We start from the raw sequence: 15,670 nt of genomic DNA, 5'->3' as shown, positions 1-15,670 counted from the left end.
GCAGTCCGCAGCATCGAAGGGGTTAAGAAAGCTTTACAATGTATCTGCCATCTTGCTTAGCGATTATCCCTCAGGTATTTCCCACTAACAACCTGGAAACATATGTGACTGTAAACACAGTAGGCAGTAAAAGCGATGCAGCTCAAACACAACACAGATACAAGTTGTTTTATGGCTAGATCAAATAACTGCTGTTTTATCCTTTTGTGACAACAGAACTGTAGGAGGTAGAAGACAGTATTGTGCATTGATCAGCTTAGGAAATCATTTTAAACTCGGAGAGGTATGTTGGGCACTGGACTCTCCTTACCTCAGTTATCCAGCAGTTCAAACACAATCCAGGCAGTTCCTTCTCAAGAATGGAATGCCTTCATCAGACTTCTATCCGATGTTACTTCCAGGGTATTAACACTTTACAATTGACTTGGCTCTCCCTGCTGCTTGTTCCATTGTCTTAAAGGGTGTTGCACTCTGCTGGAAGGCTCAGTATCAGGGTATGATCTTTAGCAGTCACTTGGGTCCAGCAATGGCTCATCCTTCACTTACTGCCCTTCTCCAAACAACGATAGTGCCTAAGGACAGAACTGTACAGAGACACATGAAAAAAACAAGCATTAGAAATGCAATAGGTCTCGCAGCATTAGAGTTAGTGCTTTTAGAATTGTTAATGGGTTTTTTTGTAAATCTTTAGCATGAGGTTGAGGGTGAGTGAGGGTGAGGGGTTGAGGGTGAGTGAGGGTGAGGGGTTGAGGGTGAATGAGGGTGAGGGAGGGTGAGGGGTTGAGGGTGAGGGGTTGAGGGTGAGTGGGGGTGAGGGGTTGAGGGTGAGTGAGGGTGAGGTGTTGAGGGTGAGTGAGGGTGAGGGGTTGAGGGTGAGTGAGGGTGAGGGGTTGAGGGTGAGTGAGGGTGAGGTGTTGAGGGTGAGTGAGGGTGAGGTGTTGAGGGTGAGGGTGAGGGGTTGAGGGTGAGTGAGGGTGAGGGTAGGTGAGGGGTTGAGGGTGAGTGAGGGTGAGTGAGGGTGAGGGTGAGTGAGGGTGAGTGAGGGGTTGAGGGTGAGTGAGGGTGAGGGTGAGTGTGGGTGAGGGTGAGTGTGGGTGAGGGTGAGTGTGGGTGAGGGTGAGTGAGGGGTTGAGGGTGAGTGAGGGTGAGTGAGGGTGAGTGAGGGTGAGGGTGAGTGAGGGTGAGGGGTTGAGGGTGAGTGAGGGTGAGTGAGGGTGAGTGTGGGTGAGGGTGAGTGAGGGTGAGGGTGAGTGAGCTACATCTAATGACTTCAGAGGACTGCTTATAGACTGTTTAAATTACAACCACTGTCGATAGTAAGTACTATTGACCCTGATAACACCCTAATATATGTCCAAAGTCACAGTTTGGTAGGACTGGGCCAGACCAATGTATATGTTTCTATAAGTGTAGTCAGGACCATACAAGGGTTAGTTGAATAGCCTTGGCGGAAAACCCTGCTTCATTGTCTGGGAAGATTTTCTTTAAATAGCTCGTTCCACATTTAGCTGTAACAACTTAGGAGAGAGCCTTCCCCACCCACATCAAGGAAGATAAAACCTGTAAACGGTGCTACCTGACGGTAGAGCCCCTTTGCAAAACAGACATCAGGCAAAGAGTTATGCTGTTACTCTTAAATAGAGTGTTATGATGGAATGCACATTGAGCCCCCCGGCCTGGGGGCGTGAGGCGGGAGGGGCTTGGCTGGGCTCCAGCGTGTGTAGGATTCCGGCTTCCCTGCACGGGGGTCTCCTCTCTGCCTGCAGCTGAGGTCACATCCTGCCCTGCCCGCCGCTCCAGACATCCATACAACTCTGCCTCCTTTGTTGTGGTGCGAGCAGAGCAGGCGCGAGAGAGGCACGGAGAAACCCTGGCACTGCCAGCTGCAAGGGGCACGGGAGCAAGATCACACGGAGAGACGCAGCGGCGCCCGGGACTGAAGGGAACGGGTCCTTGTTGTTGAGCGGAAACCGAAAGAAGAGGTACCTCTGTCGGCCCCGCGGGCTGCAGAGCACCAAGAAAGGGTGGAGGGGGCAGGGGAGGAGGGGTCCGGGGAGGAGGGAAGGGCCAGAGGGACTTGATGGGAGTGGTGGGGGGGAGGGGGTGTGTTTGATTATCTTTTTATAAAATCTTGTATCGAACTTTGAGAGGAAAAAAATAGACTTGAAACTTGTTTAAATCAATAACCCCCTTTGCACGATTTCTAGTTTTGCACAACATTCTAAACATCTGTAAGGGCCTGGTCGGACCCGCCTGCGCCCCCCCTCCCTGTGCTCGAGACCTCGGCCTGTGCCATGGAAGGAGCAGGCGGGGGGAGGTCGGAATAACAAAAGCTCACACGACAGCGTTTAAAGAGAAAAATTCCACCAAGACCCCAAACCCCCAAGGACGCCACGAGCTGCTTTATGTTTAAAGAGAAAAAAGTGGAAGTATTTCGGGAATCCGAGCTGCTGCTGGCGCATCCTTGGACTGTGTGGTCCGGGGAGGAGGGAAGGGCCAGAGGGACTTGATGGGAGTGGTGGGGGGGAGGGGGAGGGTATAGAGAGGGAGAGGAGGAGAGACAGGACAGGGGCAAGCAGCAGAGACACGGCGACACGGCGGGTAAAATAAACAAACAAGCCTTTCACCGTAACACGGCGGGCAGGGGAGGGGGCGGAGAGGGGAGAGGTGCGACACGGCAGGCAGGCAGGGGAGGAGAGTAGGAGGAGGAGGGGGGAGGAGAGTAGGGGAGGCACGGCCTAGCGGCAGGCAGGCAGGGGAGGAGAGGAGGAGGGGGGAGGAGAGTAGGGGAGGCACGGCCTAGCGGCCGTGCAATCAAGTAGTGAGGGGCGGAGCTGGGGGAGGCTGTGAGAGAGAGTAGGCAAGGCAGGCGGCTGGGGGCATGTGCACGCGCATTTAAGCTCAATGCGCATGCGCATTGAGCTTAAATTTCTCGTGCACTGCAAGGAATCGCCATGATTCCTTGCAGTGTGGATAAAGAGCGGATAAGTCCCAATACTCTCGCCTTGCTCGATGCGCATGCGCATCGACAGGCGAGACCTAACGATGGACTTTCCTCCTATGAGAACTTTTTGCTTTAGCCGAAAGAAAATGATGGCCAAAACGACCTGCCCAGGGAGGCTCACCTAGATGGTTCTTTGTTAGAATTAGCAAATACATTCTCTCATAGAAATATTGTGTCCTAAATACCATTTACAAAAATATTGTTACCTTGTATGTAGATTTTCTATTGGAATATTGGAATGTTCGAAGCTCCGTGGAAAACAATTGAGTGCAAAAGTGTGATCATGACTGGTATGGATCTTCTGCTCCAACATTCCAATATTGGTCTTATTGTTTCTCCCTTTTTAGGTCTCAGCTACTGACAGCTTTAGCTGTTTGTCGACAAACCTATTGTTTCCAATTCATTACATTTACATAGACGGAGGTTTTGGTCAGGTCCTTGTTCAGAATTGGATCTTTAAATTGTCTATCTTATTCCCTTAGTCCTAATTTGATGGGTTTCTTCCCTATTCTTGAGTTTGTCCCACCTAGGGGGCATTCCAGTCTCTCACAATGTTCTGATTGGGTGATTTGTATCCTTCCCCTGCACACTTGAGGACTTTTTTGCTCTCTGATGCTACCTGCTTCACTGCCAAGGTTATGTATTTTTTCCTTGAACTCTCCCTGTCTTTCCTTCTGCCACAAACTTTCTTTTGCTTACCATCTCTTCTGTTTCCTGATGCTTCCCACTCCTGCTTCGGTTTGTTTTATTGCTTTTGTTTTATTATTTTTTTTCTTTACAAGTGCCTGGCAGCTTCAAAGTTCTGTTTGGTCACTCACATCCTTTTTGGCCACTTCACACTCAGGACTAGTCCGGGCTCTAACTGGACTGTTCAGGTAAATTAAAAACGACTGCCATTCTATAGAAACCCCATTACTATAAAGCCAGTCATACGTGCACATGTGTCTTTTTGCATGTGTTTGCACGCGCTCAAGGAAAAAAGCACTGGCAAATCCAAGAGCCTGGTATGTTGGAGTCAAAATGTTAGAGTCAAGACTTGCCAATGCTTGTTCATTTAGATCTTTCTGCTTACAGTGGGCGAACTTTATAATAGCTTAATATCACTTTTGTCTTGGGCTCTGCATGTTGATAAAGGCCCTCTATTTGGTTATAAGCTCTCGTCTATGGTCGGACTGTAGTGGGTTGAGCTAAGGACTGATACATCTCTCAACAAATAGGTATAATGTTATTTTACGAATTCCAATGAGGCAATATTTTTTTTAATTATATTTAAGACTCAAAACTTCTGTCAGACAATATTTTACATAAAATATGCTGTACCATATGACCTGGGGTTTGAAAGTCCAATAATTGCTCTAGATTTAAACCATATGTCCCCAAATGCAGATATCCAAAATATCCTAGATAAACTTCACCCTGAATTTAGCCATTCACATCCTGTCCAACATGGTCTACATCGCTTGCAAATACAGCTATTTGCATCTAATCCTGGGGCGCATCCCCCCACAAAAGAACTACGTACATCCCTCCTAGTCTTGTATCGTTCCCAAAGTCAGCCATTCACAACCCTGCCAGGCATGCTTCACTCCAAGCGCCTGTAATGTACATGTTTTATAGGCCTAAATTACCCACAAATGCAGCCATTCGCTTCCCTCATAGGCTGTCACCATTCACATCCCTGTTCCGGCCTTCATCGCCAGCTGCAGCCCATTAACACCCACTTCCAGGCATGTATTACAGCATATTACTAGCAGCCATGCCATCCCAAAACGTGCACTGCTCCCTCGTAGAAACCAGTTTCAAAATCAGCCTTTGAGTACTGCAGGTCCGAGCGCAGGCAGGAACCGGTTCCCTTAATGTCCTGCGGTATATCAAACACAAATACAGACAGGCACATCTAGTACCACCTTGTGTGACCCCAACAAGACTCATTAGCACACCCAGGGCATGTATCACCGGAACAATTAAAACCAGGCACGTCCAGCATGCACACCCACCATATACAGCCATTCATTGCTAGGTCTGACCCACTCACACGCAGCCATTCATGCCACCGACACCTGAAAAACACTCACATGCACTAGTCCACCGCGCCCACATCCATTTCAGCCCAAACTACTCACACCCGCCACCAGGATATCATCAACTACACATGTAGCCGTTGGGGCCTGCTGCACCCCCCAGATACAGCCATCCACTTGAAATCCCGCACGAGTCATGCCTGCTGCAATTCCACGAAACACAATATGTGCCTGCATTCGCCACGCACCCGTAACAGATCCATCACCCAGCGCCTCTCACACCCCAAACATATATATCCTTTCACATCTGATCCCGTACCGATCTGCGTCAACCCCAAATATATGGCGCCCATCCGAGCTGGTGACGTCACAAAAAACATACAGTAGTAAACATACAGCCTAACAGGCGTCACTCCAAATAAGGAGAAAAAACACAAGATCACTGCACGGCTGCCTCCTCCTGAACAGAGAGCCAGCGAGTCAGTCTGAGTGCCCACTCACCTAGGTGCCGCTAGAAAGAAGCCCTCCGTGGCCCTGTGTGCCCGGGGCCGGGGGCCCCCGGGCCACTCATCGCCGGTCACAGCATGTAGATGATGTAAGACAGCAGCACCAGCCCGATGATGGCGAAAAACATCAAGATGAAAATGTCCAGCATCTCGGAGGCGAGACAAGGCACAGAGACTAGACGCGGTGATGGACGAGCGCGGAGGGGGCGGGGAGGAGGGAGCCGAAGATGCAGTACGTAGAGGGGAGGGGACCACGCGCATCAAGCAGAGATTGGGGCTGGGTGACGGTGGGGGCAGCATAAGAGATAGAGAGGCTCGGGGAGGAGTAATGGGGCAGCTGAGAGCGAGGAAGTGGACTGTACTTCCTCCCCCTCCCCTGCCATCGGGCGCTAGGTGTCATCTCTCACCGGCCGCAAGGCAGTGATAGGTCCGACTGAGAGGCACATACCTGGAAACAATGACACCGACATGGTCCGCACACCCCGAGCATTATAAATAATTACACAGGCAGAGAGGCTGGACATGCAATGCACAGCGGAGCCTCGAACAATGGCTGCTCGGTGCAGACGCTTGAGAGGCACTGACCAAAATGTGTAGTGCTACTACTCATTCCTAAAGCACAACTCCGGCCACCGCGAAGACGAAGAGGACAACATTCATGTTTATTCCAGCTCCACTCACTTGGATTTTTTAGGAAGGACGGGCACCTTAAGCTGCAGACAAAACATTACCCACTGATGAGTCCAGAAAATCCCGAGAGGGGGGACACTACTTACCTGTTCTTCCGCCTGTTAATAGTCAAGGGGTGTAACATGCCCCTACTACAGTGCAAACAGGGGCAGTGCTTAATTTGTAAAAAATAAATAAATAATAAGTGTCAAGGCTCTAGTCAGAGGCCACTTTTGGATTATCTAACTATTACATATCTTCACATGGACCAAACCCCTCTTTGAGACTGTGCCAATTTTGCAATATCATCATCATCAATAGTTTATTGTTTGATTAATAAAAATCTTTCTAATATTTGAATAGATAAAAACAGAAAAGAAGAAGAGAGAGATTTAGATGAAAATAAAATGACGTGTTCTTAGACGATAAAAAGTCAAAATGTTCTGACCCAAAAAGGACCTCCCTGGACATGTTTCTTTCGTTTAAACACAGTAAGTCCTTTTCTTTTCTAGGACCCACACTTTGGAATTCAATGCCACACACATTGCGGTCTGAACCAAGCTACATCAAATTCAGGAAAGCCCTAAAAGCATGGCTATTCAACATCTAATTCCTGTAACCCCATTGACACTGGGATCTGTCGCGCCGGGAAACCCTTTGTTGGGTAGCTGTGCACCATATAAATTCAAACAAATAAAATATGTATCCGGGGCGAAATTTTCGCTAAATGGCGTTTCTACAACCACGTACTTCTTTCCCTGGACACTGTTTGCACTAGGTGGTGGGTGCCTTTGTCTGTTCAGTTTCCTGTAGCAGTTTTGTTACCTTGGTCATACATTTTACTTCCCGGCATGACAGAATGGATGAGGCACGTCCTAGCCAGCTTATCCAGTATTGGGGTATCTTTCATAGATTCACATGCCTGAATCATTCCCCGTCGTCGAGGCGGGAGTCCCACGGTAAATTATATATATATAGCAGTGCCTAAAAACCATTAGTAGTAGGCTAGAAAAGGATATAGGCCCAACTAGGCCCAAAACTTAGCAGCCTATCTACCTCATTATGTAAAAAGAACTGAAAAATGTAGCCTCAGCCAATCAGATAACCTCACCCTCTAGAACCTTCCCAGCCCAGGCAGTTCTCCTCAGATTTTCACCGCACTTCGTGTGTAAGGGAGTCTCCCTGAGTGCCTACTCAGTTTTCTTCAAAATTTCTTTCTTTTCTCTCAAGATGTCGGAAAAGAAGGCTTTATTCAAAGCTTGTGCTTCATGCTTCAAGAAGAGGGTCCATGTGGACGACCAGCACTCGGACTGTATTTATTGTTTGCATCCTTCACATGTGGTGAAGGATTGCAGGATATGTCGAACCTTCCCTCCTAAGACCACCAGGGATAGAGAGGCAAGAGTTCTTTTGTGGCTAAAGTCGTCTGCCACAGATGACGAGGACAGAGCCTCTACCTCAAGTAAGAGAGCCAGTTCCAAAGAGAGGTGTTCTCCTGAGAGATTGAAAAAACCTAAATTCTCTCATAAACCCTCTGAGTCCACAAGGAGTGCTGCGTCAACAGAGTCTTCTACTGTGAGTACAGTCCGCACTAAAGCTGTCTCTTTGGTGTCCTCTCTCACTGTCACCACCTATTCTACGTCCTCTACTTCTTCAAGTACTGTTACCACCTCGGCAATTACTTCTCCTGTGATGTCCGTCATGGTTTCTTCTTCTGAGGGAAAATCATCGAAGAAAAGCTCGTCGTCGACGAGTCTTCCGTCGACGACCAAATCACCATCTACGAAGCGTTCGTCATCGCTTCCGTCGACGCTCTCGTCGACGGCTCCCCCGTCGACGAAGGCTTCCACTATCCCGTCGACGAAGACCCCGTCGACGAAGATCCCGTCGACGAAGATCCCGTCGACGAAGACCCCGTCGACGAAGACCCCGTCGACGAAGCCCCCGTCGACGGAGAGCCCGTCGACGGAGAGCCCGTCGACGAAGACCCTGTCGACGACAGGCCCGTCGACTACAAACCCGTCGACGAAGGTTTCAGCACCGTCGACGACAAGCTCGACGACGAAGAGTCCGTCGACGGATCCGTCTACTAGGACGCCTTCAAACAAGCCCTCGTCCACGATTACAACACCAATGACGATACCGTCGACGACAGTACCGGCAACTCACACATCTGTCTCACTTCTACCATCGACAGCAGCGCTGGCATCTTTGAATGTGCCGTCTACGCATTTATTACCCACATCTCCGGTAAGGGTACAGTATACCCATTTTCAGATGAAATCATTTCAGAGACAGAGTTACTCTCATTTGTCTCCCCTCTTGCCTTCGCATATTTTGGAAAACTACGTGGAGGCAGATTCTGATAATGAAGGGGATGATGACGATCCTTTTGGAGTGGCCCATCACCCTTCCCCGTTACACATAAAATATCAAGAGGATGAGGATGATGATGAAGTTCATTACTATCAGGAAAATTTAACTACTCCTTATCATCAGGAGCAACAACACACAGAAGACACGACTCATCTTCCGTCTTTTCTAATTCAGGATTTGCAGGCCATGCTGGCTGATTATCGTCAGAGGTTTCCATCAACTCTGCCTACTTCAAATCCTGTGCCAGTAGACATACCAGTAAATCCCCCGCCACATCCTTCGCACTCTCCAAGGCAGGATGTTGACCCCGGGACTGGAGGTCAGGATGTTGACGTCTCCTCTCCAGATGAGGATGAAAGAGAGGATGGGGAACTTCCGGATTCCACGCCTACGGAACCATGGAATGATTACATCATTCCTATGCCCTCTCCTAATTTGCCACATACTTCAGATTCTCCGCCAGAAGACATAGGAGGTTTTCATAACATCATGCACAGGGCAGCTGCTCGATTTGCAATTACAGTTTCGGTTGAGCAGGCTGACTGTTTTCTTCATGATTTCAAAGAAGGGTATAGAAGGGTGTCCAGATCTATCCCTATCATTGACTATATTTGGAAAGAAGGGATTGATATTATGAAGACACCAGCTTCCATCCCGGTGGTTCTTCCAAGAGTCGACAAGAAGTACCGAGCACCACCGGATACTCCTTCATGTTTGATTGGTCATCCGCGTCCTGACTCAGTGATTTCACAAGCGGCTCAACAACGATCCAAGAATCCGGTTGCACCAATTTCAACGCCTCCAGACAAAGAGGGTAGGAGATTGGATGCGATTGGGAAGAAGTTCTCAGCTAATGCCGCTGCTACTGTCAAGATTGCTAATTCTTTGGCAATTTTAGCACGTTATGACAGACAAATGTGGTCAGATCTGTCGGAGTTCATCAACTTGGTTCCCGATGACCGTGTTGAAGAGGTCAGGAAGGTTGTCATGGAAGGCGAGCGGGCAGCTTCTGAGATTATCGATTGCGCCCTCGATGTATCTAATACAGCCTTTAGACAATTGGCCGGAGCGGCAGTTCTCAGACGGCAGGGATGGCTCAAGGCGACTTCTTTCAGACCTGAAGTCCAGACCAAAATACTTGACATGGCCTATAATGGCGAGTTATTGTTTGGCAAGCACATAGATGAGGCATTGCTTGCGATCAAAACGGATACTGATACGGCCAAATCGCTTGGTACACTACAGTATAAGCGAGGTTTTTTCAGAGGAGCAAGGGGCCGTGGTTTTTCTTCCAGAGGACATTATCAAAATCAGCAAAACCGCCAGTATCAACCTCAGAATAAGCCGTACTACCAACAGTCCTATCGGCAGTCATCGTCAGCGGGTTTCTCTCGTCAAGGAGGGAAACGACGTTCTAACTACCAGGGACGCGATTCAAATAAACGCCAGTGAGTTTTGTCGGACACCATCCTCCCTTCCTTCCCTCCCCGTGGGCGCCAAGATCTCCGCCTTTTATCAACAGTGGCGGAAGATAACTTCAGATCAGTGGGTTCTGGACATAGTCAAACACGGACACACTCTGGAGTTCTTGCAGAAACCTCCAACATCACCGCCCAGGGGTCCCTCCCCTCCTCATCTTCATTTGTTATACATGGAAGCCATGAAAATGCTACACAAAAATGCGATAGAGAAAGTCCCAACATCCCAGAAAAATCAGGGGTTTTACTCTCGCTTCTTCCTTGTGGAAAAGGTTTCAGGAGAATGGCGTCCAATTTTGGATCTACGAAACTTAAACAAATATCTGAAAAAGCAGAGTTTCCGCATGGTGACGCTCACGGATGTCCTCAATTGCCTCATGGAAGGCGATTTCATGGCTTCCCTGGATATGGAAGACGCTTACTTCCACATTCCAATTCATCCAAACCACCGCAAGTATCTGAGATTCACAGTGGCTGGTGTCCATTTACAATTCAAGGTGCTCCCTTTCGGCCTGAAGTCTGCACCAAGAATCTTTACCAAGACTCTAGTCCCAGTTGCAGCTGCGTTGAGGTCACAGGGAATCCAGGTATTCCCGTACCTCGACGATTGGTTAATAAAGAGTCCAACAAAGACTTCAACAAGGCAATCGGTCAAAAGTGCTCTATCAATGTTCTCGAATCTGGGCCTGACACTCAACGTCAAAAAATCTCAACTTCAACCCAAACAAATTCTGACGTTCCTAGGAGCAGTACTAGACACTTCTCAGTGCAAGGCCTTCTTGACCCAAATTCGTCAGGACAAGATCACAAAGCTGGCAAGTCAAATACGGTCAAAAAAGTCTCTTTCGGTCCGACAGTTTGTTTCCCTGCTAGGGATGTGTTCCTCCGCACTCCATCTAGTTCCACTGGCTCGACTCAGAATGAGGCCTCTCCAAGAGGAATTGCATCGACAGTGGCGGCAGATAGACGGATCTTTCGAGGACCGTATCAAGGTCACGCCCAAGATGAAACAAGCTCTTCTATGGTGGGCGGCGAAGAACAATTTGTCTCCGGGGCTCACTTTTCTTCAGACCCTACCGGAATTTACTCTAACAACAGATGCCTCCATGGAGGGATGGGGAGGTCATCTCCAAGACCTTCAAGTGCAGGGACGGTGGTCCCATCAGTACAAGCACAAACACATCAACTGCCTCGAGTTGAGGGCCATTTTCCTGTCCTTGCGAGCCTTCCTGCCAAGAATTGCAGGCTCTGCAGTGCTGGTGCGCACGGACAACACCACCAGCATGTTTTACGTAAACAAGCAAGGGGGCACAAAATCTCTAGCCCTGTCTCTTCAAGCGCAGGAAATGTGGGAATGGTTACTCCATCACAAAATTTCCCTCAGAGCGGAGCATGTTCAGGGAATTCAGAATTCTCTGGCCGACGATCTCAGCAGGTCGTTCACAGGATGTCACGAGTGGGAACTCGAACAACGCCAAGTGGAAACAATTTTCCAGCTCTGGGGCACACCAACACTGGACCTGTTTGCCACGCAACAGAACAGCAAATGCATATACTTTGCCAGCAGGTTCCACCAGCAAGGATCGAGAGGAAATGCCCTGTTGATGAGGTGGACCGGAATCTTTGCGTATGCCTTCCCACCGATTCCTCTCATCCCAAAGGTTCTACAGAAAATGAAGAGAGAGCGTTGCTCTCTAATCCTAATTGCTCCTCGCTGGCCGAGACAGTATTGGTTCCAGGAGCTTCTGATACTCTCCCATCAACCTCCACTGTGCCTCAAGCCGACACTTTCAATGCTGACAAGGGAGGAAGGACAAATACTTCATCCAGATCCTCAGTCGCTGCACTTGCACGCCTGGCTCCTGACTTCTTAGAGTTTAAGGACCTGGAGATTTCTCCAGACAGTAGAGCTGTTCTATCTCAGGCTCGTGCACAGTCTACCATCAGTACCTATCGCTTCAAATGGAAGAGATTCTGTTTATGGTGCGGAGAGCATGACGTCCATCCACTACAGGCTCCTCCAGAGAAGATTCTGCCTTATCTGCTGTCTCTAGCCAGATCAGGTCTCGCTTTTTCTTCTATCAAAGTTCACCTTGCTGCCATATCCAGATTCAGAAAGAGTTACAACAAACCATCTTTGTGCTCTTCCTCTTTAATTAAACAGTTCCTTAAAGGATTATTTCGAGTTTTCCCCCCAGTGCGGCCTCCTCCTCCTGAGTGGGATCTCAATATTGTGTTATCTCAATTGCTGAAAAGGCCTTTTGAACCAATTCATAAATCAGAACTTAAATTCTTGACTTGGAAAGTGGCTATTTTGTTGGCCCTCACTTCAGCCCGGAGAGTAAGTGAGATACAAGCGTTCACTATATCGGAACCTTTCCTACATTTTTCAAAAGATTGTGTGACTCTTAGAACTCATCCTAAGTTTATTCCCAAAGTTCCGACCCAGTTTCACATCAATCAACCGGTGAAACTCAAAACTTTCTTTCCAGACACCAAGACTCCAGCTGAAAGGATGCTGCATTCCTTGGATGTCCAAAGATGCCTCAAATTCTATTTACAAAAGACAAAAGATTTGCGCAAATCTACCCAACTGTTTGTAGCTTATGGCCAAGCTACACGTGGTCAGGCAGTGACGAAGGCAACTATAGCCAGATGGCTTTCCTCTGTCATTGTCTTCTGTCATGAGAAAGCGAGCAAGCCCCTGACAAGAACGGTTAAGGCGCATTCCACCAGGATGATGTCAGCGTCTACAGCCCTATTTGCAGGGGTGACCCTGGAAAACATCTGCCGTGCTGCTACATGGAAAAGTGTGCATACTTTTACCAAGCACTATTGCCTGCAGCCGGTGCTACATGAAGATACGTCAGTGGGAGAAGCAGTGTTGCAGCATCTTCTTTACTGAGGTCAGCCTTTTATGGTTTTCTTGTTTCTATTGCTACATTTGTGCTAATATACTGTTTTAATGCTTTATATATAGATATATATTATATGAAGGTATTGTCATGATTATGCATATGTACTGAAATATGTTATTGCTCTAGTACCTTCCAGGTTGTGTGGGGATATATGGTTTGGATTGTCTCCCACCTTCCTCTACCGACATTTATGGTTATTACTGCTTGCTATTCTGATTCAGGCATGTGAATCTATGAAAGATACCCCAATACTGGATAAGAAAACAAGTTACTTACCTGTAACTACAGTTATCCAGTATTGGTATCTTTCATAGATTCACATGCACCCACCCTCCTCCCCGGCTGGGTAGTTCTTATTATGGATGCTACTTCTCACTTGTGCTGGGAAAATCTGAGGAGAACTGCCTGGGCTGGGAAGGTTCTAGAGGGTGAGGTTATCTGATTGGCTGAGGCTACATTTTTCAGTTCTTTTTACATAATGAGGTAGATAGGCTGCTAAGTTTTGGGCCTAGTTGGGCCTATATCCTTTTCTAGCCTACTACTAATGGTTTTTAGGCACTGCTATATATATATAATTTACCGTGGGACTCCCGCCTCGACGACGGGGAATGATTCAGGCATGTGAATCTATGAAAGATACCAATACTGGATAACTGTAGTTACAGGTAAGTAACTTGTTTTCTTATCACCGCTTGTCTGCAAGTGCGGATCTTTAGTGTGATAAAAATTCCCCGTAGATGCCTTCTTCTTAGAGCCAATAAGGCCGGACACGTACCTAACAAGTGCGTCAATGTTTCCTTCTGGTGTCCGCATAATCTGCAGTTGAAATTTTCGGTTTGTTGATTCCAAGAGGGCGTTAAATCTTTTGATAAATGCATGCCCATTCGGTACGCTATAAAAGCTTTTTTTAGATGTTGACTGTAATACGAAGCTATATATCCTTGCGGTTTTTGGTTGATATAGGAGTTAACTACTGTCCAAGCATGTCGTCGTTTAGTTAAGGTTGTTTTATCTTTTAGCAAGAAAGCCTTTTTTGCTAGTCCATTTACTACTTTACAGAAGTGTATGTGGTCGATTTTTTTTTCTCCATACTTCATGCAGAGTTAGTGTGGTAAAACTCGCACTAAGATATTTTCCCCATTGAGTTGTGTTTGGCTGGACTTCCTGATGGTGTATTTCCTTCTAGCAGATGTTGTCCATTGACTCACTTGGGGCAGAGCGGAGCTTGTGACACAATTTTTCGAACGTGGACATTGACCGAATTTCTTAGTTCTTCAAGCCAAATTCTAAACGAACTTGGGCTGGCGCAGCTGAGGGTGGCAGATTGAAGACTTCCTTGTATATTTTATTTTGTAAATTGTTGAAAATTGTTGATTCCCCTCCTAGCCATGCAGTTAATCCGTATGATAAAGTGGGGATAGAGTTTGCGGCCATTACTTTAAATAAGTGCGTGTAATTTGGGCCGCCCACTGTTTTTTGCAGTTGCCTGTATGCGTAAATTAATGATTGCGCCTTCCCTCTTAGTACCAGAATGTGCCTTTTTTTGTGTTGCCCTGCTCAATGGTCATCCCCATATATTTATATGAGGCCTGCTCTTCGAGGACTGAGTTGTAGATTGACCATCTGAAATTAAGTTTCTTCCCCTCCACAAGCCGGAGCACTTTTGTTTTATCTTTATTCAGTTCCAGTTTTTCTTGTGTTAGGTAGGCCGATAACATGTTTACTAAGCGTTGCAAACCTATTGGGGTTTTGCTTAGTAGAACTATGTCATCGGCGTACTGCATGATTGGTACAGAAACGTTGCAGAGTTTTGGGGCATGGCTTTCCGTTACTTCGAAATTACGTCCGATATCTGCTAGGTATAGATTAAAAAGACTGGGGGCAAGGACACAGCCTTGTTTTAAACCATCCTGTGTCTCGATTTTTTTTGTAAGGCGTTCTCTTGTTTAACCTTTGCCCATGTTTCACTGTACAGGCTGGATATTGCGTTTATTAAATTATCTGGCATCCCCCACTTTCTTAACTTGCTCCAAAGCCTTGACCTGCTTACGTGGTCGAAAGCTGATTTTATGTCCACGAAACAACCATATAGTTGTTGCTTCTTTTTTTTGGCGCTTTCCGTTAGCAGGCCTAGGGTGGTTAGGTTTGTGGATGATCCCATCACTTATCTAAAACCGCTTTGAAACCTAGGTATTATATTGGTTGATTTTTCCCAGTCCTGCAGCTAGCTCTTTCAATAGGCATGAAGCATACAGATTGGCTTCGACATCTATTAAGGAGATTAGACGATAATTCCCTGGATTGTTTCGGTCCCCTTTCTTGTGAATTGGATGGATTATATTTCCTTACCATGTAGCCGGAAGGTTACCCTTTGTAAAAATGTGACTAAATAACACTGTTAAGTGTTCGGCCCAAAAGTCTTTGTTTGATTTATAAACTGCTGTTGGAAGACCGTTTGGACCTGGTGCCCCCTCTGGCTTTAGTTTTTGAATCAGTGTTTTTATTTGGGCACGAGTGGTCAAAACTTCTTGATAAATGGCGTTTGTTTCTGGGTTTACGTTATCGTGTAATCTTGGACTGACGAGTATAAGTTTAAAACTGTCTTCTTCGATGTCATTGGGTGAACATTGTTTGTTTTTATTTCTAAGTGGTTCCTTTTTTAAGTAGAGGTTCTTCACGTGGTTCCCCCAGGCCTTGT

At 47.2% G+C, this 15,670-nt stretch overlaps 1 long non-coding RNA gene across 1 annotated transcript in view; it reads right to left on the bottom strand.

The window, feature by feature from the left end:
• LOC147717518 (uncharacterized) overlaps positions 1–5,668 on the bottom strand; it is a 43,339-nt gene extending 37,671 nt beyond the window's left edge. Inside the window, exons 1-2 of the long non-coding RNA XR_015295810.1 lie at positions 5,527–5,668; positions 311–584 (exon numbers count right to left, since the gene is read on the bottom strand). This is a non-coding gene — a long non-coding RNA (uncharacterized LOC147717518). The remainder of the gene's footprint in view (positions 1–310; positions 585–5,526) is intronic.
• Positions 5,669–15,670: the final 10,002 nt, after the last annotated feature.

Source organism: Lissotriton vulgaris, chromosome 5 (assembly GCF_964263255.1).
Source record: "Lissotriton vulgaris chromosome 5, aLisVul1.2, whole genome shotgun sequence".
Classification (NCBI taxonomy): domain Eukaryota; kingdom Metazoa; phylum Chordata; class Amphibia; order Caudata; family Salamandridae; genus Lissotriton; species Lissotriton vulgaris.
The sequence above is the reverse complement of the archived record's forward strand: the minus strand, read 5'-3'. Positions and strand labels throughout refer to the sequence as shown.